Raw genomic sequence first — 9,707 nt, 5'->3', positions numbered from 1 at the left:
AATCCCCTACATAGTTGAACATAACCTATTTATGGTCACCTACTGAATAGGACTATGTTTCACTCAGCCATAATAGTTTTGCTTTACAGAGTGAATGAAGGAATGTCATTGAGATGAATTATGAATGTAATTCTTCAACTGCAAACTGTAAAGTTAGAAGTTCCATTCTACCAGGTGCTTCCTTAAAAGAAAGGCTAGATTTCTTTTTTTTCTTTTTTTTAAAAAACATTTTATTAGGAGCTCATACAACTCTTATCACAATCCATACATATGCATACATCAATTGTATAAAGCACATCTGTACATTCTTTGCCCTAATCATTTTTTTTACATTTTATTAGGGGCTCATACAACTCTTTATTTCTGAAAAACTTAGATTTGAAACCCCTGTGGGGCGCCATTCCCAGGCGACTGCCGAAGATGGCGGAGGGGCAGGTCCTGGTGCTCGATGGCCGCGGCCATCTCCTGGGCCGGCTGGCGGCCATTGTGGCCAAGCAAGTGCTGCTGGGCCGCAAGGTGGTGGTGGTGGTGCGCTGTGAGGGCATCAACATTTCAGGAAACTTCTACAGAAACAAGTTGAAGTACCTGGCTTTCCTCAGGAAGCGCATGAACACCAACCCCTCCCGCGGCCCCTACCACATCCGGGCCCCAAGCCGCATCTTCTGGAGAACCTTGCGAGGCATGCTGCCCCACAAGACCAAGGGGGCCAGGCTGCCCTGGACCGGCTCAAAGTGTTTGATGGGATCCCGCCCCTCTATGACAAGAAAAAGCGGATGGTGGTCCCTGCTGCCCTCAAGGTGGTGCGACTGAAGCCCACACGCAAGTTTGCTTACCTGGGCAGACTAGCCCATGAGGTGGGCTGGAAGTACCAGGCGGTGACAGCAACCCTGGAGGAGAAGAGGAAAGAGAAGGCCAAGATCCATCACAGGAAGAAGAAGCAGCTCATGAGGCTGCGGACACAGGCCGAGAAGAACTTGGAGACAAAGATCAACAAGTACACAGAGGTTCTAAAGACCCATGGACTCCTGGTCTGAGCCCAATAAAGACTTAGTCCTTCACTGGCAAAAAAAAAAAAAGAAAAGAAACCCCTGTGGGGCAGTGCTCTAGTCTGACACCTATCGGACCATCTGAATCAGAGTGCACTTGAAGACAGCTCTCTTACTCCTATTGCGTGCCTGCTTAGGCATGCGTACAGATGTGCACATAGCATATTGAATTTCTAAGCCTTCAGAAGTGGACAGATTACCCTTTAGCTTCCTTTCTTTGGTTGTTCCCCAGATGCAATATAATAAATAAGGTCACTGGTGAGATCGAAGGATATCCTCCTTACTTAAAAAACGTTATTAAACATCAAAGCTGGCTAAAGCCAGTCTCATGCAGAATTGCTTTCATTTTCTCTATTTTGTTGTGAGAAATTTTTCACCAAGTGGCTCAATGTGGACAATATGTAATAGACCGTTTAAGTATAATGTGAAATTTGTCTACAGAAATAAATGCAGATCTCACATTTATCACCTGGACCACACATCTATAGTGTTGGTCTTTCAAATATAATTTTCACCCTATTTTAATAATGTAGAGCCAGTGTAATTTACAGTACATATTGACATGATAATAGACAATCGAGCTAGGATCATCTTTGCTTTTCGTGTATGTAGTTTGTATCTTTTCAACTCAATGCACTGTGCACTTTCACAGGGCGACACATTTTGTTTTTTAATCATGAAATATATTTTACTATGCATCTTTGATCACTAGATATAGTCCAAGATTGATTACTTCTCCTAGAATTTCATTAATCTGTTGTTGACTCCCTGTTACAGTTCATGAAAGAAGACATTAAATAAGAAGCAGAGGCGCTCCATCCTACAGCCACTCTTTGTGGAACAGTGCAAAGTGCTTTGCTCATAACTCTTAAACTAAATCAATGTAAATTAACGTCATGATATTAATATTTCATGAGTGAACTATTAAACTGTGTACTCAGAAGTCTACATGGTATGTTTATTTGCTGTTGAATCATGTATTAATTTGGGTAATTCCATTTTCATCTAGCAACTTGCAAATACACAGCCTACATTGCTTCAAATGGCGTCCAGTTTAACATGCATAATTTTATTACCTCTTTGACTTTGCTTGTTTTTAGCATAATATTATATTTCCATAATATTATAATTTCAGGTAACGAGTAAACAAATGAGTTCACATTGAAGGTCTATTAGGCCGATCTCTTAACTCCAGCAACATGCGCACAGATCCTGCTTATGCAGCTTTCCCCAATGGTGTACTAGAATTTCCATCAGAATAGTAACCATTGTCTATCTTTGAATTTGACCATGAATTTCACTAGCGCATACTGTTGATACTTCACTGAGTAGGGAAATGAATGTCACTCTAATGGATAACATAACTCATTTGATTCTAACGTGGGGACAAATACAACTATGTCTTGTTCCTTCTCACATCTTAGGGTAAGTCAAAAAGTAGTGCTATAAAGCCATAGAAACCATTATTAAACAAAAATATAAAGTAAAAACCTATAAATTTTCAAAATAGCCTCCACTTAGACCTATATTCTCCTGAAGGAGGTGTTTAAATCTCTCCACATTTTCCCAGAAAAATTCTGTGCCCTTCAAATTACACCATGTCCAAATGGCAGTTTTGTCATAATTCCGGGACTCAAATCATGTTTCCTCGAAATGGTCTTTGAGCTCTGAGGATCCTGAAGGAACAAAATCATATCCATAGCATGTAAGGAGCAATATTCCCCAACGAAATTTTCATTGAATTTCTCTCACTTCCCTCAAAGAATGAACAAGTGTATTGCGGTAGAAAAGAAATCTCAGCACAACTTTCCTGTTTTTTTGTCCTTACAAATGCAGTTTTTAATTTTTCTAAAACTTTTTTCCTAATATGTTCCCATGGTCGACCTGTAGGTTTTGAGAAAATCTATTATGGTTGCATTTTTGCAATCCTCGAGATTAATCCCTATAACATTCTGAGCTGACCACTCTGCTTTGCATTTAACTGGCCCAGTAGCTCCCCTCAGAAATGATTATACTAAAAAAATAAAATAAAACACCAAGTCAATTCTGCCTGATAGTTACCCTATAAAAGGATAGAGTAGAATTGCTCCTTAGGGTTTCAGAAACTTAGAATTATTACAAGAGCCACCTGAGCTTGTGGTGAACAGCTCAGTCCTTAAGCCACAGTCTCCCTTGGGATCCTTACTTGGTAGGACACGTTTTATGGGAGGGGCGTGGGGGAGTTCAGGGGTGGAGTCACCTAAACAACAGTACTACAAGCTTATTATTGTGATCATTTGTGAGCAGTCATCCACCGATGCCACTTTTGTTTGCTATAAGCCTACAGTACATCTATGAACTGGAACCCAGATAGTAATATTTTTTTATTCTCTATTGTTTATACAAGAAGGAATACTTTGTGATGTAGAAACATATATTTGAAAAACAGTTACATTTTAGGAAGCATAGGATATATTAAGACACATACTTCTTAAAATTATAAATCTCTTCTCAGAAAAAGCATGTAGTGAGTGCAATGGGCACCGTATTTCAAACTACCATCAATAATTTGAAGCATTTTAACTTTTCTTTCTGTTGCTTGAGATTGCTTATAAGCTTATAATATATTTGAGGCAAGAAATATTATCCTAATCAATTCAATTTTGGTTTTTATAAAGTCATTCAAATATAAACTCAGACAATTGATTATATGTTACCCACCATGTTCTCCTTCCAATAGCACATGGGTAAATATCTGTATATTCAAGTCTTATGCAAAACCATAGCATGGAAAGAAAAATTCAGAGAATTTATTACTCTTATAAACTCTCTTTTAAAATTACAAAAGGATATGCTTAATAAAAATATGAGTCATTGGTAGGTGAGTGAGGCTCAAAGTTCTAATGAAGTATTAAATTATAAAGTCAACATGTAAAACTAGATAAACAATCGGCCATCTAGCTCAGAAGCAATAGAGCCCACTTGGAAGAAGCACACCAATCTGTATGATCATGAGGTGTCAATTGAATCAGGTATCAAGCATCTAAAACCCAGAACAAAACCATATCCAAGGTGAATGGAGTGCAGGGGGTGCATGGAGTAGAGACCCAATGCCCACCTGTAGACAACTGAACATCCACTCAAAGAGGGGTCACAGGGAAGAGATGACCCAGTTAGGGTACAGTATAGCACTGATGAAACACAAAACTTTCTTCTAGTTCTTTGGTGCTTCCTTAACCCCACTATCATGACCTCAATTCTACCTTAAAATTTGGATTAGACCAGAGAACGCACTCTGCTACATAAAAGAACTGGCAACACAGGGAATGCAGGATAGATAAACCCCTCAGGGCCAACAAGGACAGAAGAGATACCAGGAGGATTAGGGGAGGTTGATTTGGGTACAAAGTATGCACTAAGCATAGTTAATAAATGTAGCTACATTTATTAGAGGTTAAGCACTGCCTTTAAGATTAAAAAGCAAAACAAAAAAACCCCTAAGGATTCATTGCATATATAAAAATAAGGATGATTACATTTTGGCTTTGGTACATATTATAAAAGAAAATACCTGAGAGCAATAATAAGAAAAAATATATTTTAATTCTGAAAAAAAGGAATATACTCATTACATTTGCATTTTGTTGGCCAAATAATGGTAAATTTTAATGTTTTCATTAAGAGAAACAGACATTTTATAATACTTTAAAACACGCTGAGGGCAAAAATAAATTCATTAACTGAAAGTTACGCATAGAAAGCACATAAAAGACATAAATAAAACAAAGATAATAACAATAAAAGTCAATGCAAAGAGATTAAAACTGACCTTTGAAAGAAAGGTTAAGATTAAGGAGGGACAATTTAGTGTACGCTATTCATTAGAAGACAAAGTAAATGGAAATTGAATATGGAAAATTAAATTGTATGAGGCACATACTGACAAAAGAAACTGCAAGGGTAAAAATGAATAAAGGAGATTACCCAGAATTATAAAATCACTAAACAATAATAAAAGTAAATTTATTTTAAAATATCCTAATCAACTTCATCAAGTTGACAAAATAAGTAGTATTAGAATTACAGAGATAAACTGACAATTTCCCAGCATTTTGGAAGGTTTGTTTTAAAAGATTAATTTCTAATTAGACGTGTAAAGGACAAAAAATTAGGCTACTAAGCATTTGAACAAAACTATAGGGTCCCCATGATTTGAATCAACTCAGCACTGGTTTATTTTAGAATTACTAACAATGTTAATTTGATGAAGACTAAATTTTCCCTTAAAGCACAAAAGAAATGTTTACTAATGGCAATATAACAACTACAGAAAAAGCTCCAAATTAATGTTGTAAGTTTAAAATGAAACAAAATAAGAAAGAAAACATATTTTTGACAAAAATGTAAAAAAGACAACTCAATAAAAATTGGCCTCCACAATAAATTCCAAATATTTGGATGTTTAAGTGAGACTTTCACCATTCATTAGAGAAAAAACTTATAGTGAGCCTATGAAATATACAGATGTGTAAGCACATATGCACACATTTTGATCTATCAGAAAAGGCCATGAATAATATGGTAAAGAAACATTAGTTCATTTATAATTCAACTTAAAAAGTTAGGAATGCAACTGAGAAAACACAAGGCAATAAAAGATACAAAATAAAAGTAAATTAATAAAATGGAAAATTAAAAAGAAAATGTGAAACCTCAGCTCTTGATATTTTTTTATTATTAAATATTTACAAAGTATGTAGAAGATAGAAAATAAGTAGTATTGAGAATGCAAAAGATATCACAAATTGATTGGAGTTTTAAAATGACAGTTAAATACTATAAGTACTAAATATCATCAATACATTCAATATATGTATATATAGCATTCTAGAAGAATATAAGTGTCTATAATTTATACAGTAAAGCTGAGTAGATTAATCATCACATTATTTCTATGCTTGATTATATTTTTAGATATATATTATGTTAAACATGATACTTTTGACCATGAGAAGGCATCAAGCTCCTTTATTTGATTTAATATGCTAGCACCTTAATACTAAAACTAGTAATGGTAATAAGAAATAGAAAAAATAATAATACTACTTACACATCGTTATTCAAATATTTCTGTGAGAAATTAAAGCACATACAATAAAGTATTTTTAAATATACAGAAACCAATGATCATTTATCTTAAAAGTTTAAGAAAGATTTATCATTTTCAAGTCAACATAATTATTACTTATTGGTGAAAGAAACACTTTAAAATAAGATATTAAGAAGTATTATTTCTCCTGGGGGCTAATCAAAGACAATATTAATGGAAGATTGTTATGCACCAGGGGCATGAGAAATAGACTCTCGACCATAAATGAAAAGGGAAGTTTTAAAAGGGAATCAGATAAAATATCATCTGGGGTCTTAAAGGCTTGCTTCCAAACAAGCAGCCCTCTAAGTGATATGTCAAGTAAGTTCACATGGAGAAAACAGAACAACACCAAAAACTGAAGGATTGTAAATCATATAATCCAAAATCGAAGTAGGGAATAGTGTCAGAGCCTAAATTGTGATAATCTTAGTTGCACAAGGCTTATAGGGATGACAATGGGAACCCGAGATACATTTGTGGAAAATATATAGGAAATAAGCTCCAGTGATACCCCGCTATTCATCATACAGTGTGTTAGTCTGGGTAGACTAGAGAAACATGTTCACAGACACTCATAAGAAAAAGCTTTATACACAAGAGCAGTTGAATATTGAGAAAACATCCCACCCCAGTCCAGATCCAGTCCATAAATCTGATATTAGCCCCTATGTCTTATACCAATCTATAAAGTCCTCTTCAGACTCACAAATCTCACAATCTGTTAAGTCCTCTTCAGACTCACATGCAATGATGCCAAATGCAGGGTGACCACAGGCCAATGGGGTGGGAAATCTTGTGGCACAAGTGGTGGTGAAGCATCTCAGCACTGGCAGGGATCTCCACCTGGCTCCTCCAGTTCCCAGATATGAAGTCTATCAACGTAGTGCCATGTGTCTTGTCAGTAGAGTGTCTCTCAGGAAGTGAGTCTTGAGTCTTATCAGTTGAGAGTCTCCAAGGGAATGAGCTGAGAGAGAAGTGTCTTCCACCTCCAAGGAGGAAATACAGGAGTTCCCAGAATTCTCAGGTGAAGTCCATGTCCACACAGAAGCTTCATTGGCTATGAGCCGATTGACAGACTAGACTCCACCCCTTCACTCTTAATCCTCTCAACTCCCAAATTGACACCAGATTATGTAACTACCACATAGAGCTGTGGTTCTCAACCTTCCTAATGCTGTGACCCTTTAATACAGTTCCTCATGTTGTGGTGACCCCCAATCATAAAATTACTTGCATTGCCACTACATAACTATAATTTTGCTACTGTTATGAATCATAATGTAACTATTAGATATGCATGATGTATGTAAAGTGTTACAAATTGAACATAATTAAAGCATAGTGAATAATCACAAAAATATGTAATTATATATTGTAAAATATTTATTTCTAATGACAAATAAATGAAATTTTGTCTTGAAGCATGGTGTAGTGTCGGTAAGAGCCTTCACGCCTGGTACTCATATGTGGGCATATCTGCATGTGGGCAGACCCACCTGGAGGTGGATAGAGGAGCAGTGTCTCAATTCCTAAGACCATTGGACATATGTGCTTTCCAATGGTCTTAGGCGACCCCTGTGAAAGGGTTGTTCAACCACCAAAGGGTTCGCGACCCACATGTTGAGAACTGCTGATATAGTGGGATGGATGGAAAGTCGTTATTAAATGGAGAGATGACTATAGAAGTTCAAAATGATAGACCAGACTTGAATGACTAAACCCCTGTCAGTAGATACCCCTCTGATACAGGTTAGGCCTGATATTGATTTCAATTTTTTTTGGTATTTTCCTGCTTTTTTGTTTTTTCATATTGGAGTTTATTGCAGATGTGTTATGTCATTGGGGGTTACCCTTTTGAAAGTTTGTTACATGTTTTTCTGTTATTCAGCATATGAAACCCAGGATTGATGAACTTATAGGGACAGCAAGTAGAATAAAGTTATCTGTGGTTACAGTGGCGGAGGTAGTGATGGTACAAAGGAGCTGTTGTGAAGGAGTTCACAAAGGAAAGAATGTTTTGAAACTGACTATGGTGGGAATTGTACAATACTGCTTGATGTGACTCAAGCACAGAATCACATGAGATCTATATTAATGTCCAATAAAATGGTTTTGAAAAAAAGTACTATTTCTAGAATGCAGAACACATTGAAAAATCCTCCTAGAGGACTAGAATGTCCTCTAAGCTTTACTTATTGACTATCACATTATTGTGACATTGACTATCACTTCTAAACTTTACTTATTGCCAGTTACATTATTTTAGATTTTGCCTTTAAGACAACAGTGAAAGTTAAATCTATTACCAGATTATATTGCACATTTATGACCTACATCAATAATAATGAATATCAAAGTGTTAGGTGAAAATCATGCTGGCTGTCTTGGGTAAGTGTATGTTATCTTGCCTGTGCAATGATTCTGACTCATTTGGCAGGTATGTAATATAATTTCATAGTGAGTTATGGTAGTTACATAATCGGGTGTTAATTTGAGATTATTAAGAATGAAGAGGTGGAGTTTAGCCTGTCAATCAGGTCAAAACTTGACGACCTCATTTGGAGGTGCTACGAAGATTAATAGGTCACTGGAGGCACACACACACTCTCTGCTTGGCATTCTTGTTGACATGCCACATGGAGCTATGCTGATGGAGCCAGAGCCCTGGAGCTGGGAAGCCCTGTAGAGACCCAAGACAATGGTGAGATGTTTCCACTGCCACTGGATCCACAAGTCTTTTCACCCACTAGCCTGTGATTTCCCTGCATTCAGCATCATTGCATGTGTTTCATGAGTCTGAAGAGGAACTTATAGACTTCTATTGGATATAAGGGCTAATACTTCAATTATGAACTTGACCTGCACTGGCCTGGGATGTTTTCTTAATATACAATTACTCTTTGATATAAAGCTCATCATTATACACATGAGTATCTATGAATTTGTTTCTCTAGTCAATGCAGACTAACACATTATGTAATTCTGTCATTTGGCAGATAAGTGATCATGCAGATATCCTCTATTTTGTGACCTGATATGATCATTTCTCACTTTTGTATAATGCTTATTTTCAATAGGAACCTGATCTTTGTAACCTAACCATGTGGATTATCACAGTGTTGGTGTAATGCCATATAAGTGTTGCATGGTACAACAACAAACACATATTGGTGTAACTGTAAAATCATTTCCATTAGAATTCAACAGTTAGTTAAGCATACTTTCAGTCGCATAATGAAATGTACAAGAAATACTACAAGAAGCAGAAATAGGTGGTATACCCGGGTAAATAGATATATATTGGTATTAGAATTCTAGTTCATCTATGCACATGTTTGTTCTAAACAAAATATATTTAAACATTTTTTTGCAATCAGTGAATAGCTGCAGAAAAGTTCCCTCAGTAATGCACTTGTCTTGGTCTTATTAGGGTGTCTGCTGAACCAGTTATATTCAAGGGTGGCAGGCCAATTTAGAAGATTATTGTCATTGTTTTGTGGTATTACCAAGAAGTAATCTTGATAAAATTT

General features: G+C 36.2%; 1 pseudogene; it reads left to right on the top strand.

The window, feature by feature from the left end:
- The first annotated feature begins 403 nt into the window (after positions 1-403).
- LOC142456374 (large ribosomal subunit protein uL13-like) lies at positions 404-1,085 on the top strand (annotated as a pseudogene).
- The last annotated feature ends 8,622 nt before the right edge of the window (positions 1,086-9,707 follow it).

This window comes from Tenrec ecaudatus, chromosome 9, assembly GCF_050624435.1.
Source record: "Tenrec ecaudatus isolate mTenEca1 chromosome 9, mTenEca1.hap1, whole genome shotgun sequence".
Taxonomy (NCBI): Eukaryota; Metazoa; Chordata; class Mammalia; order Afrosoricida; family Tenrecidae; genus Tenrec; species Tenrec ecaudatus.
Note: the sequence above shows the minus strand (reverse complement) of the source record. Positions and strands in the feature narration are given on the sequence as shown.